Here is a 23,053-nt window from a genome sequence, read left to right as displayed (position 1 = left end):
GTCATCCCATTTCTATGTTGTCTTTTGTCAATAATAGTTTCAACATCATACTCCTGGGAAGCCATGAAGAGAGAGACAGAATTGAGGCAGTTGCTGTGCTAAGTTTTTTCAGTTGTGTCTCTTCATAGCCACTGCTTTCCACCTCCAGTGCTTCACCAGGAGCTATGTATAAATGAGCCTCTTCCACTTCGTGGACACTGCTGTAGTAAAAGGTGTGTGAAGAAGCAGTCCACAAGCCTTATTCTCTTCACACTTAATCTTTGCTGGGACAGCTTGGACTTGGGCTTATAATACCAATATAGCTGGCTAGGTAGCTTTAGGTAAAATTACCTAATTCCATGGCTTTGACTCCTATATAGTGCACAAAGCATTCTACATGCCTGTTACTGTGTTTGGTCATTGCCATGGCAATTATATTGAATGTTCTAAAGTTATAACATTATTAAAGTCATACGAGCACACCTGCAACAGCATGAAAACCTATAAATTATAAGTTGTTATTTGTTATTTTACTTATTCATTTCACAAAATTATATCTGTCCTTATTGTATGACAACAAGACATACAAAGTTTTAGTGATAACTTTCTATTAAGTGTATTCGTTTTCCAAATTATATGTAGAACCAATTGTGAAGTTACACAATTTCAATTTTGTTTTATTTTGTATAATTGTTTATATATTTGTCTCTATTTTACTTCTTATTTATTTATACTGTTACTACGTATCTGTTTGTTTTACCTTAAACTATTTATATAGCATTTCTTAAAGGGTCGTCTACTGGAAAACACCCCGATTTTGTCTGGGTCTATCATAATTTCTTGCTCAATTTCGATGGACAATTTTTGCACAAAAGTTTTCTGTTAGAAAGTTTTTCTTACATCACTTGAAATGTCCTACTCTACTGCTTTGCGGTCTGTGAGTGTTGAGATATAAGAAAATTTGATTATATTTGATAGTTCTTTGTACATACGGAGTCATTTCTTTTCCTGCTTTCAGGGTTCTCTTTGTTTTTGTTTGAAATGGCTAAATTATTATGTAAGTTTTTGTGTGTCTTTGAGTTTATCACATTGAAAGTTTGTTGAGCGCCGGGATGTTTATTTCCCCACATTTGTGACATTTTTGACCACTGCTTCTTACATACTTTACCTGAATTCCTGTCTCTGCTTTGGAACCTTTAAAATGTGTAAGTATAGCCGCTTGATGGCTGCCCACAGGTTTCTAGGCAGTGTTCTCACATCTTCATATATTTTTTATTCTCCTGACATAATAATTTCAATTTATTGTTCTTAAGGTTTTCTGAAATTGTTGTCTTCCCTCTACTCAAGCCTACTTTCAATTTTCTATAGCGAATTTTTTCAGTTGCTGTAATTTTCTTTCTATGATTGTTAACACATTACAATAATTTCACACACTTTACTAATAATTATTTTGTTCATAAATTTTCTGGATTTCATTAGTTTATTCTGTACCATTTCTATAAAAATTGATTTCAGAAATTACATTTATAAAACCTGCCATTTGAGCTGTTCAGAAATACCTTATGATTGATAATATTTTTTGTTCCTGGAATAAGCTGTAATTTTCTATTTCACTTCTTGTTTGGTGGTTTTCTTAATCGTTATCAAGTGCAATTAAATTTTAAAATGCTGTTATTTTCAAAATCAGAGTGTATTCTTCTGCATTGTTTGAAGCGATTTTGTTTGGTCATCATCTAGGCTCTTTCGGTACAAAAAATCGGTATTATCTAATTTATTTATTGGTCTTCCTTAAGCCTGCACAGCTCTGGGATATATCGTTTTATTATAACAATTTATTTATACTTTCATGCATATGTATTTATTTTGAATATTATTGTTTACAAATGGCTTAGTTCCTAAAAGGAAAACATGAGGAAATTAAATTCAAATAAATAGAAAAACCGAAAAAAATCTGTTCTGCATCTTTAAATTATATTGTAAATTTTGCTTGAACAGGAAGAGGAAAAACCTACACAGTCTTGGGGAATGAAGAAATGACTATTCATCTCTGTCAGGACCTCTGTTATAAAAAGAATAATTCAGTGCCTAAGTCATTTTGAGACTTTTAAGGCAGAGTGTTTTTTTTCTTACTCTTGCCAGCTGCTTCAGAAGGTTTTTAATTGGCATGGCACAGAAGAGGTTAATAACAAATAAATAGCTATTGTGGGTCGATGCCATAAAATTGATAATATTTTTTGCTTTTTACTATTGAAATTTGTTTTTAAAGCTGTAAACTTTCAGATAAACACTGGATTTGCAAAAAAATTTCACAATGTTAATTTTTTCACTGGATCTATTGTTGAGTTGAAGAGCTACACAGAGTACTCTGAAGTTACTTATCATGAATTTTCCAGAAATTGGTAGTATTTTGTTTTTGTTCCCTGAGTATTTTCACATAAAATAAGAGTAGCATAGAAATTATATAAATAAATCATCATTTTAATAATGCACTTGCACCAGTATGTGTTAATTATGCAAGAGCACATTTTTAAAGTAACTAAAAGCATATCATTATTAGAAGTATAAAACAATTATACTAATGTTTACTTTCTTGTCTTCCATGATTCTTATTTTATTTGATTTATACTTTCTCTTTCTTTCAGGTAAAAATATTTGGTTATGTACTTAACAAAACATGGTACTGGTATGAAAACTTTGATTAGACAATTGCAACAGGACAGATACTTAAGAAAGAATGCCTCACAGCAAGAAACATCTGATCTTTGAGGAACCAGACAAAAACAGGCAATGCGAAAAGTATTCCATATTTAATACATGGCTTTTAAGAAACTGGTTAGTCTGGGTGCGGTAGCTAATGCCTGTAATCTGAGGACTTTGTGAGGCTGGGTAGAATGGATAACAAGGTCAAGAGATCGAGACTGGTCAACAGAGTGAAACCCAGTCTTTATTAAATACAGAATTTTAGCTGGACATGGTGGCCTGTGCCTGTAGATTTAGCTACTCAGAAAATTGAGGCAGAAGAATTGCCTGAACCCTGGAGACAGAGATAGTGCTGAGCCAAGATCATGCCATTGTACTGCAGCCTGAGTAACAGGAGTAAAACACCGACTCAAAAAAATAAATAAATAAAATAAAAAGAAAAAACTAGTTAGCCATGTTTAGAAAGTGAAAACAAAATCCCTTCTTATGAATTTAAAAAAAATAACTCTAGATGAATTAAAGATTAAGCAAGAGGCCAAAGACCATAAAAACCCTTGAAAGAAACCTAGGAAATACCATTCAGTACATACACATGGTCAAGGACTTTATGCTCAAACAGGAAATGCAATGGCAACAAATAGACCAATGAGACCTAATTAAACACAGGACCTTCTGAACAGCAAAAATAATAAAATAAAATAAAATAAAATAAAATAAAAATTAATAGTGTGAACTGGCAAAAGAGAAAATGTAAAAATATTTTTGCAATCCATGCATCTGAAAAGAAACATATATCCAGAATCTACAGAGAACAAACAAATCCACAAGATAAAAACTGTCAGCCACATAAAAAGAGTGGACCATAAATTTATTCAAACACTTTTCAAAGAAAAACATTTATGCAGTCAAAAAACATGTAAAAACAACATCATCATTACTGCTCACTGGAAAAATGCAAATCAAAACCATACTGAGATACCACCTTACCTCTGTTAGAATGTCGATAATTAAAAAAAATCAAGAGATAAGAGATTCTGGAGAAGATATGGAGACAAAGGAAAACCTTTACTTTGTCGGTGGGAGTTTATATTAGTTTCACCACTGTAGAAGACAGTGTGGCAATTCGTCAAAAATCCAAATATAGAAGTACAATTTGATCTCATAGTACCATTACTGGACTTATACCCAAAGGTTTATAAATCATTTTATTATAAAGACACATGCACACATATTTTTATTGTAGCTGTGTTTACGATAGCATAAACTGAGACGTGTGTACCACCACTGCAGAAATCTGACCTGCAGATTCTGACTCAATGTTGTATGAATGAATGCACTGTCTCACCACTACACTGTGTCAAGTGGCCTAGGATATGTTTGTTGGCTGCCATCAGAGAGCAAAATGCAACCAAGCAAACTAGATTCCCTGACTCATCAGCAGGCTTAGTTTGTAGATATTACAATAAAGGTTCTAAGATAACACTCTTCAGGGTAATGAACCATGTTAAAAATCTGATGATAGAACTGAGACAATAATCTGGTTTTGGGCCCCAGAGTAAATGCAATTAATGGGCAATTTCCCTTTGATCCTCCCAGAGAGACCACTGAGAACAAAATTGACATGAACAAACAGTTAGACTGGAGACATGCGTGTCGGTTAAGGCCTTTCAATTGTTGTCTAATTTTGTTCTATACTAATGTTTTCAAGGCAGCTGCCTCCATCGTGCCCCAGTAAAAACCCTTTGTCCTCCAAACAGATTGAGATGACAATGTATATCTTATTCAATAGTTCATATTTGTAATATCTTGCCATCAACACTCCATGAATAGCAACATATTGAGAAATACCAAATTGGTGGACAATAAATTATAAGCACTTCAAGATCCAATAAATGTAAGACATCTAAACACAACCAGTTATGTTTCTTCTATCAAGAATCCTGGGAATATTATCTTGCCAGTTGAAAATATTTGTGGGCAGATGTCCCTTTGCCTGAGTTTATCTCTGGCTTGATATGCTTATTCTATCTATTCTGTCTGATGGAATGCACTCATATTGGATTACAGGCCTGTACTGAACAACTGCCATGGGAAAACATTGCATAGAAAGAAAAGGCATGTATAAGCATTTTTGGGGTCCAGCTAATACACACTATCAGGCATGTCAGCTGTGGCAAAATGAAAGTTTTCCGGTTTTAGCTACAGTTTCATCTCATTGAGTAACCGAACCTAAACTAGGAATACTGCAAGAAGATTCTCAGCTGATACTGAGATTTGTAGTGGCACCCAGAAACTTGAAGGTGCCAGAAACAGCAAAACCCTAACAAGAGTATTACAGCTCTGGTATTTAGAGCTCCTGTGTCTGTGCAACCTGAAAAGCCAGAGCCCTCTTCCAATTTTTGTCTTCCACAATGTGACAGGCAAGAGACATTTTTACTTCTGTGTTGGTTACAGATCTTTCTCTTCACATACTCAGTAGATCTCAAATAATTATTTTGCATTCAGGGATAATGAGTTACTTGAACAGGTGGAGCCTGAACAATATAAAGAGACTTACTGAGTAACAAAGCTCTGAAAAGGGCCCCATATGTTAACTCCTGTCCATGAGCAGATGAATGTCCTGAATATCCAGCTCTCACCAGAGAGAAGATCTAGAGTGCATGGCTTTTTTTTCTTCAGGTAGGGTGTTGATTTGTGATTGTCACTTTGCAGACAAAACACGATAAAATGGGTAGCATCTCCATCCAGCTGATCATCTTATTAGGTATATAGGTCTCTGAAAAGAGAAGACCTTGGAGTTGGAAGTTTCTTTTCACATCTGATGGTCTCAACACTCACTACATCTTCAGCAGAGAAGAAAGCATAGAGTGTGTAGTTACTCTCTTCCGCTGGCCATTCTGTCATCTCACCAGCTCTCATAAGGACCTTTGACAAAAAGAAATCCAGCACAGCAATGATAATCCTGATATCTTGTCAGATTTAGAGGAAAGAGAGATTTTGTGTAACTGTTCTCTATAGCAGATAATCTAAAAAGTCTTAGAGTCTGGCTGACTACAACAAATGTATGTGCTTCAAAGAAAAAAAAATGCGTTCTAATTACATTATTCAGCATAAATGGGTGAAATGGAAAAAAAAGCCACTATTAGTTTTCATTCTTGTATATCAGTCTAGCATTTGGAATTCTGTCTGTAACTGGCTTATAGGTGAGACAACAATGGAAACCTGTAGATTTATGACCAGGAGCCTGCGATGGTTGTATTAAGAGATACAGATTATTAATTCTGGATTTGTCTCTGTGGGTGTTGCCAAAAAGAGATCAATATTTGATTCAGTGTGCTACAGATGGCATATCCACCCTCAATCTGTGGAAGCATAATCTATTCAACTCTCTATGAATTTAAAATAGGCAGACAAACAAGGAAAAAATGGTAAGATGGGCGTAGCCTCTTGGCCTATATTTTTCTCCTGTTACAGATACTCTCTATCCTCATATGTAGAACTCCAAGTTGTACAGTTTTGGGACTTGCACTGATCCTCTTTTCTGCTCTGCTTGCAGACAGCCTCTGTGAAATATTGATATTTTGTAAGTTAAGTCTTAATAAACTCACCTCTATATGTTTGCATCTTTCCTTTGAGAGAACCCTGAGGAATACACTAGTTGGTACCAGAAGTGGTTTTAAAAATATATAATATTGAAAAGAAAGGTTCTTCATTGTATTTGTTGTTTCTGGAGTTGGGCTACTTAATAAAATCTGATATAATGATGCCACGTAAACTATTTCTAATCATATGAAAAACACTGATAGTCTCTGGTAGAAGCAGTTCGTGGAATTGTACAAAATAAATACATTTGACATTTCTGATTCATCAGTTGTTATGGCATTAACCACATCAAGATCACCACATGAGATATTTGTCACCACCTGTGGAAGTCTGTCCTTACAGTGACCCAATGATGGATGAATAAAACACTATTTCACAGGGCACAGTAGAGAAAAAGAGTTTGGCTACCAGACTGTTAACGGCTTTTAGGGGCTAATTGCCATTAACCAACCAACACTCCCAATTTCTCCTTACATTTCCTTAGCATATATTTAATAACAGGGATTTTATGTCAACACATTTGCGAATACTTAATATGGCTACTATGGTTAAAATTGTTGTCTTAAACATGATTAAAGGTTTTGGTTCCCAGACCGGGAGAAAACCACCATTAATGTACAATTCCCTTTGACAAGCAACTGAGAGTCAATGTAGCATAAGGAGTATTTGCATGAATAAATAGAGTATTAAAAAAAAGAATGTTTGGTAAAGAGACTTAACTGGAAAAGCATTTATTATCCATTATGTTTACTCCATGACCTAATGCTTTCATGTAAGAACTGGCTACCTTCACTCAGCCATATCAGAGACATTTAGCCTTCTAAAAATTTGTGACTATACTATTATATCTTCCCTAATATATGCCTTAACATTTCATCAGACACTTCAAGTGAATTTCCACATCTACACGTTCTGTGTTATTAACATTACCCTCTGTTTTCTTGAGGCCATCACTGTGTTCAGACATAGGTCTTTCAAGTGAGGTTGTCCTTGCTCTAATTTCAGCTTTGTGTCCTAATATTAAGGAAAAACAATAGACCTTTATTGATAGAAATATTAAATATTAATTTCTGCCTAAATTGTGACTCTAAGAACCGAAGTGTTAACTAGGGAAGATGATCTGAACACCTTTCCATATAACTATTTCTTGGGAATGTAGATCTATAAGATGAAGTGACTTTATAATTTTTGTCTTAATTTGCCTTAAATTTGCTGTTTTGTTTGCACTGACTCAGTAATAGATGCCACTGCAATCCTGGCAGTTGCCAGGATGACTATGACTGAGACTGTAAATGCTATAAAAGTTACTATGAATTTCTTATGTCTGAGGTATTGTGTTACTTGATTTCTTAGTTTATGGTTAATCTTCTTTAATATTTGTAAAATAGTGATGATTACACAATGATAATAGGTTTTGGCTTTTGGGCCCAGAATGAACACTATTAATGGTTAATCCTCGTTTACCTCTGCATTAGATGGCCATTCTGCACAAAGCTTACATAAGTAGAAACGTAGTATATGAAGAACAAATGTAGTGTTTACATACCTTGCTGAGGAAATTTTATTATACCTAATCTGTACTCTATGACCTAATGCTCTTACATACAAACTGGCTGCTTTAATGAGTCTCATTAAAACATTTTGGCCTTACGCCCATCACAGTGCCACACACCTGTAGCTTTAGGAGGCTGAGGTGGGTAGATGACCAAGTTAGGAATTCGAGACGAGCCTGGCCAAAATTGAAAATCCACATCTCTACTAAAAATACAAATATAATATTTGTGTATGGTGGTGGGCACCTGTAATTCCAGCTGGTTTGGAGGCAGAGGCAAAAGAATTACATAATCCTGGAGGCAGATGTTGCAGTGAGCTGAGAATGCACAATAGCACTGCAGCCCAGCAAAAGTATGAGACTATTTGGCCTTAAAATAAATTGGAGAATTTAATAGTATAAATTCCATAATATTTATCCGTCAGTTTGCCAGCCACCCTGAGTGAATTTCAACAGATTGTGAGAAGCCAGGAGTTTAGGAACTCTACCCATAATTCAGTGAAATCTATATGAAAATCCAAAGAACACAATGAAGCTGCTTAGTAGCTCCAAAGTTCAGTGAACCAGATGATGAAAGAAAAGAATGAACTCAGGAATTCTGTCTTTCATCTTCTACATAAGAATAAATTCAGGAATTCTGTTTCTCAGTTTCAGAATCAGATACCAAGCCCAAAACTGCTAATTTTGCTGTTAAAGCCTTATCAATTATAGGGAAATAGGAAAAATCAAAGGCTTTTATTGTAGGAATGACTGACCTGCAAAGACAGTTGCATGCTCAGCTGTGCCACCTGCCTACTGTTTTTTTTTTATTGCATTTTAGGTTTTGGGGTACATGAGCAGAACATGCAAAACAGTTGCATAGGTACATACATGGCAGTGTGTTTTCCTTCCTTTCTCCCATTCATCCACATTTGGCATTTTCCCCAGGCTATCCCTCTCCACCTCCCTCTCCCACTGGCCCTCCCCTTTTCCCCCAATAGACCCCAGTGTTTAGTACTCCCCTCCCTGTGTCCCTGTCTACTGTTATAGTGAGGGCAATGATTGAAAACAAATTGGACCCAACATCATGGTATAGAGACACATAAGAAGACACCAATGAAACTGAAGACACAGAGTGTGTAAACTCTAATAAACTGCCTGCTTCTTTAATTAGTGCTCTGGTAATTTTTTTATTTCAGATCTAACGGTGAGAACTACTCTCTATCAACTACAAAAGTTTCATACCCTGAGAGAAATTGGATCAGAAAGTGTAGGAGCCAAGTTGCAGTACTCAACAATCAAACACAGCAAGGGAATAGCTATCAAAGTGTGATAATGACAATAATTTGATTCCAAAACATTCTCTGGCATTAACTAATGGATCACCATAATCCTGGAAGTGAAATTGATTAGAAAAAATGACTCTTATACTGATGTTTACTAAACAGAAAATTTTCTGGTAAAGTGGACAAATGACTGTTCTGAATGGTTAAACTCAGTAATAAAAAAAGTATGGCATTTCAATCAATTTTCAGATTAGAGTCTGTTTAAAGACCCAGAACTTTTTGAATAAGGAGGAAAGTAAATTTCCGTGGAATGACTCGACTACATGACTACAAATTTATGCAATGAGTACTTATTTTCTGTGAAGGAAAGCATAGGATCTTGCCAGGGTGACTATGCATCAGGGAAATATAAATTATCAAGATTTCTCAAAACTACTGGACACTAGCTCTGAGCTATTATAAGTTTTATAAGATCAGAAGCAAAAAAAAGGATCACCTATTCTACAAATGGTGTTTTAAAAACATGCTGACCAAATGCACAGATCTGAAACTAAAATTCTTTCATACGATTATTACAGAAAATAACTTTATACAGATTATATATTTAAAAATTAGCCTTAAAAACCATAATATATGTAGAAAAATATAGGCAATAACATCCAGAACATAGGCATAATAAAATTTAAAACTGAAACACAAAACCAATGGCTACAAAACCAAAATAGGCAAGTGGGATATAATTAAGAGTTTCAGCACACACACAAACAAAAACAACAAAAAACTTTTAATAAAGTACACAAGCACCCAACAGCATCTAAAGTAAATTTTGCATTCTTCATATCTGATTAAAGTCTTATATTTAGAATTTACAAAGAACTATACCATATTTAGAAAAAAAATAAGACTAAAAAAAGCTTTATCAAGAAGTGAAAAAAGGATATGAACCGTTTACAAAAAAAATTTATGTGACCAAAAACCATGTGTAAAAATGATCATTATCGCTGTTCGTTTAAAAAAGCAAATGAAACTGCATTGATACAGCACCTCCCATCAATTAGAATGGTAATCATTGAAAAATCATAAAACAACATAAGATGTAGAGTAATCGAAACACATTTACACTGTTGGTGGTTGTGAAAATTAATTTAATCCTTGTGGAATAAAGTGTGGCATTTTCTTAGAGATATATAAGGAGAAATTCTGTTTGACCCAACAATTTTATTACTTGGAATATTCTCAAGAAATTATAAATTTTTTTATTATAAAGATACATCTTCACATATGTTTATTGCTGTACAGTTAACAATAGCAAAGGCTTGTTAAAAATCCAAATGCCCATCAATGATAGACTAGATATAGAAAATATAGCACATATACACCATAAAATATTTTGCAGTCATTAAAAAGGAGATGAGTTTATGTAATCTGCACAGACATGGATAAAACCATTATTGTCACCAAGCTCGCACAAGAACAGAAAACCAAACACAGCATGTTCTCATTCATAAGTCCGTGTTGAACAGCAAGTACACATAGACTTAAAAATGAAAACATCCCCCATCGGGGTCTTTGTGTGAAGAACTTTCAAAACATAAGAGGAAGTTGGGCGATTGAAGATGCATAGCATTAGAAGAAATAACTAATATAAATGACTGGGCTACTGATGCAGAAAACCAGTACCATGGAACACGTGTAATTTTGTAATAAATCTGCATGATCTGCACAGGTACCCCATAATTTATATAAATATAAATAAATAAAAACAAGTGATCTCATTCGATAGAGATATAATAAACTAATTATATACTAATATACATATATCTACATGCATGTGTGTGTGTGTGCAAGTTTAAATAATTCATAATAATCTTTGCAAAAAAATCACTCTGAAACTACCATGTTTTAATGTTGAGCTACTGCAAATGCTCTAAAGTCAACATCAGAGATGCTCCTTAAAAAATGGTGAAAAATTGGTACATATCAACTTTAAAAAAAAGGATGCATTTTGCATTTTTAGTAAATAAACATGTAAACTTTAACAAAGATATAGAAATGATTGGCTCTGTAATTATTATATATATAGTCATATAAGCTAGGTTTAAATGTAAGTAATCTACAAAGGCTAATTTTCTCAGTGAAAAACAATTACCATTAAAAAAAATAAAACTGTGCCAGTACTTCAAAAAAATCAGTAATCCAACAACAAACTTCAATAAATAAACCTCTTTGGTGCAAGTTTAGCCTAAATTTATGTGTTTGTACAAACACTGCAGGCTTCTGTAAAACACTTAATATCTGCCAATTCTCTGATTTCACATTGTGTGCATAACTCATAGAATGTAACAAGACAGCATAGCTCTCCCTTGGTAAATTAAGAAAACCAAAACAATTTTGTCTTCTCATTTTTGGTATTAAATAGTAGTTTATTAATCTAGAAAAAGAGCATCCCCACAGGGGACTCCAGTCTGCTTCGGTGACACAGACCGAAAGAGCACTTTTATGTATGCATTAGCCAAGGTGTGATTCGTCACCAGAGCACAGCCAGGCAGAATTCCACAGCAGATTTGCTCAACCAATGAATACTGAGAAAGAACCATTGCTTGTAGTCCAGATGTCAGAAAAACATTAGCATTAATTCTGGGAAGTTTGACTTGCCCTCTCTTTGTGTGGAAGCCTGACCTGATCAATCATGACATGCCACTAGTCATAACGTGTGGGAACTGTAAGTCCATTACAGTGGACCCATTTTGCTGAGCAAATCGAGAAGCCAGGAAAGACCAGGGGCAATCTGAATAAGACTAACAAGTTGTCCCCACAATCAAGAAAATGTTGAGGGAATAACACACTCTCCGATGCCAAGAAGCTTTTAAAACAGGGGCAGTCTTAACGGTCTGAAGAAAAAGTGCAGAGAGTGAGTTGCTCAATAAAAATCTGGGGACTGAGTGCGGAGTGCAGATTGCCAAATTATAACGTTGGGCAGAGTCAGTGAGTAGCCCATCTTCCTTTTTCAGAGGCTGTTCTTATCCTAACAGAGTTAGATAGGTAAGACCTAAAGTAAATCCACTCCACTGTGAACCATGCAAATGAACTTCAAGAAAAATTTAGTGAAGATTATTGCATGACAAAAGACGCAGAACTCTGACTGACATAGCCAGGTCAGCATTTAAAGCAACTTGACTCACAGAAGGGAACAAAGAAAAAGGCAGTTTGGAAAAGATTTTGCTCCACCAGCCAAGATTTGCAGGCTCCTAAGATTCTGGCTGACTCAAAAACAAAAGAATTCCTCTAATATTACCCTCTCCTTTCCCAGAGTCATGGCCAATAGCTCCAAACCCAGAGATATTAATGCCTTCACAAGGTCTGAACATTTCTAGAATACCCGTATAAAGAGAAGAAACTGTGGCCTTCTTTGGAATTATTTTCTCTGGCCCTGGCTTCTGCCCTCTACCTGCTGGCCATCTGGTTCTGAAATGTGGCTATTCCACATCACAGAATCCTGAGTCTACCTTCTGTGAGGCACACTTTTAGACATCTAAAAACCTAGAGTAAAATTTTATTAGCATACATTAAAGAGGTGTGGAGGTTCGCGATGACGACATACCCATTGTTGAGTTAAAACACAACAGACAAAATAAAAATGAGTGAAACGAAATTGAAACATACAAAATCCACGACTAAAACTAAAAGTCAGTTTTTCAGCATCCAGGATTAATTACACAATCATGAGGGAGTACCCCTGCCAGTGTCATTTCCCTCCCAGAAAGACAGAGTCAGATCCAACTAACGTTAACTGACTCCTTTATACAGAAAAGCAGTAGACATACTTAAAAAAACTGAAGTTTCAGAAGAACAGGATATTTGCCTACTATTAACATGCTCTGAGTCAGGACTCGCTCTGCTATTTTATCTTCCTCAGACACACAGAGCATAAAATATCTTGCTAGGTCCAGCAGCCCCAGTTACAGGGCAGATATCAGATTTTTTTTAATAGTAAGAAGACCCCCTGCCACTCTGGGATCCACTCAAATGTCTTTCATTCCCCATAGCTGCCTTGAATTCTTAGGCACCAGCAGGTTACTGTTAACCTGATTTTTTCTATTACTAGGCTTCATTGTCCCTGCTAGAGAGTAAATTCTAGATAGTAAGACTGTTGTTGGAAAATGTGGGCCTCTTTTATTGAGACTCTGTATATACAAGTCTCCAGGTATTCGAGTAACAAGTCAATTCTTCTGGCACACTCAGCTGTCCCTGGGGGTCCCAGCAAAAGTTCATTCACATGCTGAAGTAGCACACAACTTAAGGCCCTTAACACAGGACCTCTGCAGGTCTTGGGTCAATGCTTCTCTGAAGATGGTTGGAGAGTATCTGAACCCCAGTGGAAGCCAAGTCCAGGTGTGCTGTGTGGTTACACATGATTCTGGATCCCCTTACTGGAATTCAGCTATTGGCTTTCAGGGGCTAACCTGATACTGAAGGAAGTATGTTTTCAGTTTAAGCCAGTAAAGCAGCTCATGTTAGCTGGCAACAGTTCTAGCAACATATAGGGATTGAACACGTTGGATTGCAAGGTCACAGTTTCCTATTCGACCTAGCAGATATTCTCCACCAAACTATAGTCCTTGGTCCCAGGCATGGAAAAAGGCAGAAGAAGTATGTTCCATGGAGACTGGCAAGAAACTATAATGACATAAATATTCAGGTGTCAGAGATGGACCCAGATGCTTTGAAGAACATTCCTTGGTACTGGCCTGGACACTTACAAGAGCGTCCCTTGGTACTGGCTTCTGCCTCTCTTAAAGTGGTAGTGCCCTTGACTTTACTTTGATGATCACCTAGGTTGGTTTACAGCCAACCCTGGGGTGTTATCTTCTGCCCAGAAGACTGGCCATCACTTTGCTAGTCCAGTGGCTGATTCTGATTCTGATTGAGTTTGAAAGAGTCTCCACTCTTTCTCTTTTGAGAGCCATAATAATAGCTGACTTAGGCAGTAACTGAGCTTCAGGGAACCCTTATCTGCGAACATGATAGTAGCTCTCAGTTTGCTCAACAAATCTCTACCTAAAAGGAGTAGGAGAAATCTGGCGTGTACAAGAACTGACCATAATAATATAAGCGTCCACAGAGCAGGTCAATAGTAGGCACAAATCTTGTGTTTCTGAAACTCAAGCTGCCTTAAGTAGGTTTACTGCCTTTCTGTACAAAGGGGTAACAGACTGAGTTACCAACAAATCCTTCACCCTGTTGTTGATTAAAAAATTAATGTTCTTGCTCTCCACCTTCATTCTTACCATGGGCTCTTAGAGGGCATCAGAGCTCTGTCTCCTTAAGTTTATTGTCCATTCTGACAAACTAAGGAGGGCAGCTCCATCTTTGCCTGAGTCTTTCTTCTTGGGTTTATTTTGGTTTCTAGTCAAGTGTGGACACGTATTGTTCCAGTTCCTCACTGCTTTACAATAAGCCCATTGGTTGTGCTGTAGGCATGTTCGGTCGTACTGGGTATTTATTTCCATGATTTTCTTTGCCCTGCTTCTTTGAAGGGTTTCTTCTAATAGCTGTGGTTAACAGATTAGCATCTTACCAGTTGTGTCATTTCTTCTCTAAGCAGCTTACTGTATCTCTCTTTACAAATTCTTGATGAGCTATTTTCAGCAGCTGCATGGTAATGCCAACCCAAATCATGTCTGCAAACCCAACATATTTCTGTAACTTTTCTTGACGTCATTGGTTCTCTGATCAATTAATTGTGTTTACCATGTACTGATTCTTTAGGTGCTCAGGCTAATATAATCTTTCATAAAACTGTGCTGGACCTTTATCTTTTCCCTGTATAACTTGGGTAATCTTGTGTATATTTGCAACATTCTCTTCTTTTTTTCTTATTTTTCATGTAAGACTTCTCTGTATCCAGTCAGCCTCTCCATGCTTTCAGTGGTGTTTGGATTTCCCTGGGGTCAGTTTTCAGTAACAGGGCCCTCACCTATTCTTGAGGATTCTGATAATCAACTGGAAAATGCTGTTCTAGCCATTTAGACTCCTGTTGAAGCACCCTACACCTCTCATCTCTACTAAAAAAATACGTGATCAACCAGTGACAATCAGCCCAAAAGGGATTGTAAGTTAGGATGACAGGTGGAATCAAGCCACCTGAAGCGTGTGTACTCAGGGTAGAATGAGATTTTAGTCTTTCAAATTAAAAAAAAATAAATATAAGTATGTGAAGAAACAGTTTTCCACAATATGCCTGTTCTTATTTACTGCTGTCAGGGGCATTGCCATTTCAGGCTTTGGCCACAAACAAGCCACCAGGGGAGAAGATTTCCCTGAGAAGTGGGCTTCTATGAAAAAGATGCCAATGGAGTCCACCTACAACGCTATCCCCATCAAGCTACCATTGACTTTCTTCACAGAAATGGAAAAAAACACCATGAACTTTATAGAGAACCAAAACAGAGCCGCATATGCAAGTCATTACTAAGCAAAAGAACACAGTGGGGGACATCACACTACCAGATTTCAAACTATACTACAAGCCTACAGTAGTCAAAACAGCATGGTACTGGTACCAAAACAGAGATATAGACCAATGGAACAAAACAGAGGCATCAGAGGCAACACAACATATCTACAACCATACAATCTTTGATAAACCTGACAGAAACAAGCAATGTGGAAAGGATTCCGTGTTTAATAAATGGTGTTGGGTAAACTGGCCAGCCATGTGCAGAAAGCGAAAACTGGACCCCTTCCTGACACCTTACACTAAAATTAACTCCAGATAGATTAAAAACTTAAACATAAGACCTGGCACCATATAAATTCTAAAATAAAATCTAGACAAAACCATCCAGAACATAGGATTAGACAAAAACTTCTTGATCAAAACACCAAAAGCATTGGCAACAAGAGCCAAAATAAACAAATGGAACCTAATCAAACTTCATAGCGTCTGCCTGGCAAAAGAAAAAGTCACAAGAGTGAATCGGAAACCAACAGAATGGGACAAAATTTTTGCAGTTTACCCATCTGACAAAGGGATGATATCCAGAATTTACAAAGAACTCAAACAGATTTACAAAAAAAAAATAAGCCCATTCAAAAGTGGACAAAAAATATGCACAGACACTTTACAAAAGAAGACATATATGAGGCCAACAATCATATAAAAAAATGCTCATCATCACTGGTCATTAGAGAGATGAAAATTAAAACCACATTGAGATACCATCTCACGCCAGTTAGAATGGCAATCATTAAAAAATCTGGAGACAGCAGATGCTGGAGAGGCTGTGGAGAAAAAGGAACACCTTTACACTGTTGGTGGGAGTGTAAATTAGTTCAACCACTGTGGAAGACAGTGTGGCCATTCATCAAGGCCTTAGAAATAGAAATTTCACTTGACCCAGCAATCCCATTACATACAAAGAACTATAAATTTTTCTACTATAAGGACACATGTACACAAATGTTCATTGCAGCACTGTTTACAATAGCAAAGACCTGGAATCAACCCAAATGCCCATTGATGAAAGACTGGATTGAAAAAAATGTGACACATATACACCATGGAATATTATGCAGCGATTAGAAATGATGAGTTCGTGTCTTTTTCAGGGACACGGATGAATCTGGAGAACATCATTCTCAGTAAACTGACACAAGAACAGAAAATGAATTACTGCATATTCTCACTCATAGGCGGGTGATGAAAAATGAGAACACATGAACACAGGGAGCAGAGTACTAAACACTGGGGTCTATTAAGGAGGAAAAGCAGAGGGCCAGCGGGGAGTCGGGGAGAGATAGCCTAGGGAGAAATGCCAAATGTGGGTGAAGGGGAGTAAGAAAGCAAAACACACTGCCATGTGTGTACCTATGCAACTGTCTTACATATTCTGCACATTTACCCCAAAACCTAAAATGTAATCAAAAATTACAAACAAAAATATTTCTTTTTCTTGCTACATTTGATTTATGTAGGTAATACATTAAAATTTGTAAAGAAATATTTTTAGAATTTTATTCTTTAAGAAGACCTGTTGTCAATTTATTTGTTTGTTTATGCATGACGATTTTGCATTTTCAAATATGTAAATAGACGCAGTACCATTTACAGATTTGTTAACAGCAAATCGAAGAACAAACACTAATATCTGTTCAACAGTAAGAGGTAAAAATAGAAAAGTCATGGATGATGGAAGAGACCAGCGTTTTGACAAGAGGGTGCGTTTCAGTGTGAGGCTAATGGAAAGTGCCAGCACATACGAAGACATTGCGGTGAGAAAGAAAGATGGTTTCACTCAGATCTTACTATCAACCAGATCAACACATAATAACACCTTGAATAGAGAGGTAATGAATGAAATACAGAGTGCTATGGATAAAGCTGCTCTTGATGACAGTAAGTTTGTGCTGCTCAGTGCAGTTGGCAGTGTCTTTTGCTGTGGTCTTGAATTCAATAACTTTGTGAAGCATTTAAAATATAATAGAAAAAGAGCTAGTGTTAAACTAGTGGACACCATCATATGCTTTGTGAATTATTTTATTGAGTTTCAGGAACTTATCGCATCAGTCAATGGCCCAGCCATTGGGCTAGGTGCATCTATACTGCCTCTCTGTGATGTGGTTTGGGCTAATGAGAAGGCTTGGTTTCAAACCCCTTACACAAGGTTTGGGCAGAGTTCAGATGGCTGTTCCACAATTACTTTTCCATAAATAATGGGTAGAGCAGCTGCCAACGAAATGTTGATCAATGTGTGGAAGATGAATGCCCAAGAAGCATGTGCCAAAGGCCTCGTCTCTCAGGTGTTTTGGCCTGAAACTTTCACACAAGAAGTTATGGTTCGAATTCAGGAGATTACTTCATGCAATTCATTTGTTCTGGAGGATTCCAAAGCTCTTGTGTGCTATAACATGAAGATAGAGTTGAAACAGGCCAATGAGACAGAGTGTGAAATCCTGAAGAAAATCTGGGGATCAGCACAAGGAATGGAATACATGTTGTAGTATGTGCAAAACAAAATTCATACGTTTTGATTCTCAGTTAGTCTGCTTTTGACACTGAACCACGCTGAGCAGAATTCATTATTAGATTTAAGATGCACTAATCCATCCTCAGAGCTTGAGAAAAGTTCACACATGATTAATGCTTGTGAGCTGAACTAAAACCATCCAAATTATTTGTTATCAGTGTCAATTTCAGTATTGTAAAATTAAAATATGTAATAAAAAACATTTGTTTGCTCAGGTATTATTATTTTATTCACTTATGTAAATCTAAGGGTATACTGGTGAGCACTAGACTCTTACTTTAAGCTCCAGTTTTCTTTATGGCTAATATTATATTTTTTGAAAAGTGTGTTTCTTTAATTTTGAGTTACAGAAAATACTGAAATAGCATCTCTTTGTTTCTGCTAGCATGCTGACTGTAAATGAGAATGAGGCAGCCTCTATTCTTATCCCACAAATATAAACACAGGACAACCTGATATGTTGCACTTCTCTTTATGAAGGCACAAGCACTTCAGAGACAGAAAATTCTGAATCAAAAAACATATTTCAGGATAAGTATTTTTAAGAGAAGAATTACCTGAGAGCAGTGGCTCATGCCTGTAATCCCAGCATTTTGGGAGGCTGAGGTGATTGGATTTTCTGAGCTTAGGATTTGAGACCAACATGGGGCACATGCTAAAATCATGTCTGTATTACCATTACAAAAAGTTAGCCAGGTGTGTGCCTGTAATCTCAGCTACTCTGCATGCTGAATAGGAGAATCACTTGAAACTGGGAGGTGGACATTGCAGTGCACTGAGATAGCACCATGCAATTCAGCCATTCAGACAGATTGAGAACCACTTTCAAAAAAAAATGAATTTTAAAATCAGTACCCTAAGTAAAACATGCTAGAGGGTTATGCTGGCATATCAATTAATTTTTTTTATTTTAAATTGTCTAGCTGTTAGGTAACTTAAATAAGCCACTATCTCTCTAGACTGGAGTCTGTTGGGCAGTATTAGTGAATCATAAAATCATTTATGTAGAAATGTCAAATTAATGATATTTACAACGTCGTTCCAAAGTTAACTTGAAGTATGTTTTATTTAATAAGTTAAAATTCTAAACACCCTATTAAATGCAGACACTCTTTCAAAATATGCAAAAAGGTTTTTTATTAATCACAATATATTTTTAATTTTTACTTACTGGTGCACGCCTTCGTATGCACAGCATTTTGAACAAACTACATATTCTGCTATACAGAAGATTCCTGAAGCCAATTCACTTGGGTCTTCACAAGCTCTATCAGGGCTGGGTACAATGTGTCATGCCTCTAATCTCAGCCCTCTGGGAGACTGAGGCAGGTGGATCACGAAGTCAGGAGTTCTTGACCTGCATGGCCAACATGTTGAAACGCTGTCTCTACTAAAAACACAAAACATTTTCAGGCGTGGTGACACGAACCTGTAATCTCACCTACTCAGGAGGCTGAGGCAAGAATTGCTTGAACACAGGAGGTTACAGTCAGCCAAGATTGCTCCACAATACTTCATCCTAGGTAACAAAGGGAGACTTTATCTCAAACAGACAAACAAAACCTTTATTACATAGGCATAATTTAATACTCTAAAGGCTACTGCTGATCCTTATCACCTCTGTCACAGAATCCTTAGATGCGCACCTCATCAGCCATAAACCTCTATCATCAGTGTTATTTTTGCCCGAATTTTACCGAGGCCTGTGTTCTTGTTTCAATCCCTCAGCCTTCCAGAGGGGCTCAGCTTGCCCTATGAACCTGGAGCTAATTTCTGTTATGGATCAATCAGGCACAGAGCAGAAAGTGTTACATGTGGGAATTACTGTTTCTTCCAGCCACTGAGCATAGGAGTGCACATTGGCTGTAGCAGAATAAGAAGCTTTAGGTGCTGGGAAGGATGTCAGCTGTCTGCAACCCTGGCTTCCACCACAGGCACTAGAGAATGCAGTGCAAGCTTCAAATGACAAACTGCAAAGATCCAAAATTGGTTTGAAGTCCTGAATTGGAAAACTTGTAAGTCCAGGCTTCCTGAAATGCTGTTTACTTTTCTCTTCTCTCTTCTAGTCTTGTTGCTCACAACGTGGTGAATGAGGGTGTGTATTTTTCAGATATTTTGTTGTATTAGTCTGTTTTTATGCTGCTGATAATGACAAACGAGACTGGGAAAAAGAAGAAGAAGTTTAGTGGAATGTATGCCACATGGCTGTTGAGGTCTCAGAATTACTTCAGTTGGTTAAAGTCACATTTTCATGGTGGTGCCAACAGAAAATGATAAGCAAAGGTAGATCCTCTGATAAATCGATTAGATTTTATGAGAGTTATTTACTATGTTAAGACTAGCATTGCAAAATCTGGCCTCCATGATTCAATGACTGTCTCTATGTTTTTTCGACAATGTGTGTGAATTTTAAGAGCTACAATTCAAGGTGTCATTGAGTGGGGACACACCAAAATTGTATAATTCTTCTCCTGCATCTTCTAAACCTCAGTTTTTCATATTTTATGCTAATTGTGCCTTCACACTGTTCCGAAAATTCTTACCTTATTTTAGTACTAACCCTAGTCCACAGTCTAAGGTTTTATCTGAGACAAGGAAAGTCCCACCTATAACTCTCTCAAATCAAAATTATGCTAGTTGCTTCCTAAATAAAATGGGAGTATATGTATTGGTTAAATAGCAGCGGTTCAAATAGATGAAAATTTCCAACACATAGGTGTTAAATGCAAGTTCAAAATCCAGTCAGGCAATCAAGCTATAAAGTTGCAAAATGATCATTTTTTACTTCATATCTCACATAAAATTCACACTGATGAAAAGATGAATTCATGTAGAGTTGGGAAGCCTTTACTTGTGACTTTTCCAGGCACACAGTGCAAGCTTTTGATGGATCTATCATATTAGAATCCGCAAGACAATTGTCCCCTTTTCACAGATCCCCTAGGCAATGCTAAATTAGAAACTATGTGGGTTAGCTCCAAACCCATTATTCTACCCACACTGCCCTAGAAGAGGTTCTCATGAGGGCCTCACTTCGGCAGAATATATTTTCTTATACATCCAGGGATTTCCATACATCTTTTGAAATTGAAACAAAGGTTTTCAAACCTCAGTTTATGTAATCTGTGTGGCCACAGGCTCAATGACACATGGAACCTGCTACGGCTTGGAGCTTCCACTCTCTGATGCAAAGCCCAAGATCTACAATATTCTTATTGTGCCAAAGCTAGAGTTGGTTAAAACAAAGTCAACAAAGTCTCTAGTTTTCACACAGAATGGAACCCTGGGCCAGACATTTTTCTTCAGAGATTGTAAGCCTGTTACAGTACGGGCTGTTGTGAAGACCTTTGACATGGCCTGGAGACATTTGTATTATGATTTTGATAATTAACTCTCAGCTCCTGGAAATTTATGAAACTTTCTGTAGCCAGGTTGTATTTCTCTCCTTATTTTTTTATAGTCAGTGCAGAATTTCTCAAATTTGATGCAATTACAAAATTAAATGCCTTTAACAGTAAGATGCTTGCAATTATTACAAAGGCAGAAGCATTTCTGGAAATAAGTATCAGATTTTGAAAATATAAACTGTCATCTTTATAGTGTTATAGAGATATAAAAATATGAAAGTCGATAAACAAAACAAAGGAGTCATGTGTCAAATTTTACGTGTATTATTTAATGGCAAATTTAATGCTATGCTGCTTAGAAATTTCTTCAGCCAGATACTTTAAATTATCTTTCTGAAGTTCAAAGTTTCCTGTAAATGTCTAAGGTAGAGGCAAAATGCCATCAGATTCTTCAATAAAACAAAAACAGAATTACCTTGTAATGCACTAGGTTTAACTGTGTGTACATTCTGCATTCTCTAAGGTTTTTATAGCAGGTTCATTATTTATTTTATTACCAATAATAACTGGTTAAATAATATTTTTGGCACAAGCACTTATAAATACTCAAAAATAGTATATAACATATTCACAAAAATTATAAAAAATTTAATTATTCCAGTACAAAAGTAACAAGAAAACACAAAAAATAAGTCAGAAATAATAGTGTGTAAAAACACGCAGAAAAACGACAAAATAAACTTATTTTCAATTATTTTAAATGTACACAGTTTTCTTTTATTATACAAATATAATTGGAAGAACAGATAAAAATATTCTACATTTAAATATATGGTGTTCACTACTCACACATTTTAGATGCAAAGACAAATTAAAGTCACAGGATATAAAATATTTAAGTAAATAAAAACAAAAGACAGAGAAGCGTGCTCCAGTAATACGAACTTAATAGATTTTAAGTGACAAGTCACAAGATGCAAGTTTCAATACAGAAAATATTAGGAAAATTAAAACAGCACACACTCAAACACAAATGAAAACAATATCTAACATGTATACAAAACAACGTGTTATACAATCAGATACAAACAGACAAAGTTGGATTTCAGTTAGACATGTTATGAAATAATTCTAGTCACACACTAAGGGGCTTGCAGTCATGACAAAGGCAGAAGCATTTCTGGAAATAAGTATTAGGTTATGAATATCTAAACTGTCATCCTTATAGTGTTGTAGAGACATACAAGTATAAAAGTTGATAACTAAAAGAAAAAAAGTCTCCTGTGGGATTTTGTGTGTATTATCTGATAGAAAATTGCTAAATACACATTCAAGTAATAATTTACAAATCTATCAGTATCTTAAATTAGCAGTAAGCCATTACAGAAGAAAGATTATTGATTTTCCAGCCACTCATATAGATTGATGGATTACATTTCTCAGAAAAATGCAGTAAGGCAAAATAATAGGGTCTGGATGCTGAAAATCTTAGAGTAATTCGTTTTCATTTCCTGTTTCTGAATCTAAGGAAAACCCCACCAATCCACATCCAGGTAATGAAAAATCAGTAGCCACTAT

At 36.1% G+C, this 23,053-nt stretch overlaps 1 pseudogene; it reads left to right on the top strand.

The window, feature by feature from the left end:
- Positions 1-172: 172 nt before the first annotated feature.
- Positions 173-18,132, top strand: LOC118150877 (chromodomain Y-like protein; annotated as a pseudogene).
- Positions 18,133-23,053: the final 4,921 nt, after the last annotated feature.

The sequence above is a fragment of the Callithrix jacchus genome, chromosome Y (assembly GCF_049354715.1).
Source record: "Callithrix jacchus isolate 240 chromosome Y, calJac240_pri, whole genome shotgun sequence".
NCBI lineage: Eukaryota > Metazoa > Chordata > Mammalia > Primates > Cebidae > Callithrix > Callithrix jacchus.
The sequence above is the reverse complement of the archived record's forward strand: the minus strand, read 5'-3'. Positions and strand labels throughout refer to the sequence as shown.